At 39.5% G+C, this 2,567-nt stretch overlaps 1 non-coding gene across 1 annotated transcript; it reads left to right on the top strand.

The window, feature by feature from the left end:
• The first annotated feature begins 1,029 nt into the window (after nucleotides 1–1,029).
• On the top strand, nucleotides 1,030–1,100 carry Trnag-gcc (transfer RNA glycine (anticodon GCC)). The gene has a single exon. It is a non-coding gene; the product is annotated as a tRNA-Gly (tRNA).
• Nucleotides 1,101–2,567: the final 1,467 nt, after the last annotated feature.

Below are 2,567 nucleotides of genomic sequence, written 5' to 3'. Positions count from 1 at the left end.
CCTAATCATTGCTGTCAAATGTCTGCCCAGTAGATGTGTCTGGTGCAGCGTATGTATCAAACTGAAACCATCAGCCAGGGCACGTCACAGCAGTGGTTGGCCGGCTCCATCCTTTTGCATCATTCCTCAGTCCTGGACGGAGTCCACTGCTTAAAAAAACAAACAAAAACAAACAAAACAAACAAACAAATAAAACAACAACAAAAAACAAAACCCCAACACAAAAACAAAACAAAAACAAAAAAACCGTGTGCTCTCAGAATATTTCGCTACAGCCATCAACACTCTCATCACCATGATGACGATGATGATACTAACCGTGGCAAACAACGCGACTTTTGACGGCAAGAACTGAAGCGCCGTGGTAAGCTTACCGGCGTACGTTGTCAGGGTTGAAACTTGATCATTGTGTTCAGGCCGGGACTAAAGTAGGTTTATACAATGAATTAGTTGCTTGAAAAGATACACCTTGTAATTTCAATGATGGAATGAGTAAAAAAAAAAAAAAAAAAAAAAAAAAAAAAATGACGAGTCATTACCTGAAATGCCTCTTAATCAGAACTCCGAGCTAAACTGAGCTTCAGTTGAGTGACCGCTGTGTGTAGTTTGACCTGGTCAGAGGTATCGCGCTACGGAAATCTGCGAGTTTGTGGTGTTGCTATAATTATGTTTATATGCGTGTATTTTTATGTTCTCATCAAGCATTATCTGTGTGTGATGTATACTCATCTGTCAAATTGTAACCTGAACTGCATTATTTTGTCATCACTCCACAGTCACAACGAGCAGACTCAACATCAGGGATACATTTACCTCCCTTGGAACAAAAAGCTTGTTCTTTCGCGAATATCGTCGTCTTTCGTCGCTTAAGAAATTTTGTCTTTTCGACTTTAATTGTTGTAGATAGATTTACAAATAGTAAACAACTGTTACTGAATACAATTTCTTTTTCAGTTTACTAGAAGTACTTCAAATAAGGAGACCAGCAACATACTTTATGTAACATTAATACTGACTTTACAGCAGGCAGCATCGGTGGTCTAGTGGTAGAATACTCGCCTGCCACGCGGGTGACCCGGGTTCGATTCCCGGTCGATGCACATTTTTTTTTTCTTCCTTCCTTCATATTGTTTTAGACATTACTACTAAATTCAGTTTGACTGTTTGAGAAATATAATTCATGACGCAGCTCGCAAATACCTGGCCCGGCTAAAGACGTAGCCAGCTGTTCTGAGCTGTGTACAAAAACATGTCATAGGGGTCCAAATAACGAAAATTGAGATTTTTACTAGCAAAAGCATGTCATTAGCGTCACAATAATGAAAATCTAGATTTTAATCTATTTCGCATCTTTATAACCGCCTGAAACTGTAGTATTTTCAACTGTTTTCAGGTACATGTGCGGTTAGTACTGCTGCACGCCTTCGTCACTTAAGTTGCAATGTTCAGTTCATTTGACTTAGGCTTTTTTGAAATTACGTCAGCCGATGATGTGGCAGTACTCTTATGACTGCAGTTTGTAAACGTTCTGTTGATCTGGGATCTAAAACCGAAATTCAAATGATTATTGAGCATTACGGGGAAACTGAAGAATCAGTTTTGTTTAATGACACAAAATTAATCAGTGTGGTCGTTGTTTCTCATTCCAACATTTACTGTTGAGTGCTCTCCCGTGGCATGATGTCACTTCTCCACTCACCATTCTTGACTTCGTTTGATCATAGAAAGCAAATGTGAATTTCCCCAGCTTTGACTGATAGATCAATTCTGTTCTATGCATGTTAATCTGTATTTAAAACAACAACAAACAACAAACAAACAATCAGTATCAGTATCAGTTGCTCAAGAAGGCGTCACTGCGTTCGGTCAAATCCATATACGCTACACCACATCTGCCAAGCAGATGCCAGACCAGCAGCATAACTCAACGCCCTTAGTCAGGTCTATAAATAAATAAATAAAATAAATGAATTTTAAAAAAAGAGATAAGTACACACACACACACACACAAAGGCGCAAAATCTTGATGAAATCAACTCTAAGCGAAAAAAACTAAACAAAAACTAACAAACAAACAAAACAACAACAACAACAAACAAACAAAAAGAAAAACAAAACAAAACAACAAACAACCAAACAAAAATCCTTTCTGAAAGTACATACATTGGTTGTTCAAAACTCTATCTGTCAAACACACACAGACAGACAGACACACGCACAGACACAGACAAAAAACAGACAGATACACACACACACACACACACACAGACACACACACACACACACACACACTAACACACACACACACACACACACATTCGATTTGGTTCCCCAGCGGGCAAGTCCCGCAAGGAGTCAGGAAATGAAATGAGTCAGCCAACGCCCAGGGATCAGTAAGGTGGGGGCGAATGGTCATGGATCCAGCGCCAATGAGAATCAGTGAGAAATATCACTCTCAATCGCTGTAGACTGCAAGGTCACTGACAAATGCTGAGTGTTTTAACACTCACAATCCTTATTTTCACACATACACACACACACAGGCAAGCACGCACGCACACACACAC

Source organism: Babylonia areolata, chromosome 1, assembly GCF_041734735.1.
Source record: "Babylonia areolata isolate BAREFJ2019XMU chromosome 1, ASM4173473v1, whole genome shotgun sequence".
NCBI classification, from domain to species: Eukaryota; Metazoa; Mollusca; class Gastropoda; order Neogastropoda; family Buccinidae; genus Babylonia; species Babylonia areolata.
Note: the sequence above shows the minus strand (reverse complement) of the source record. Positions and strands in the feature narration are given on the sequence as shown.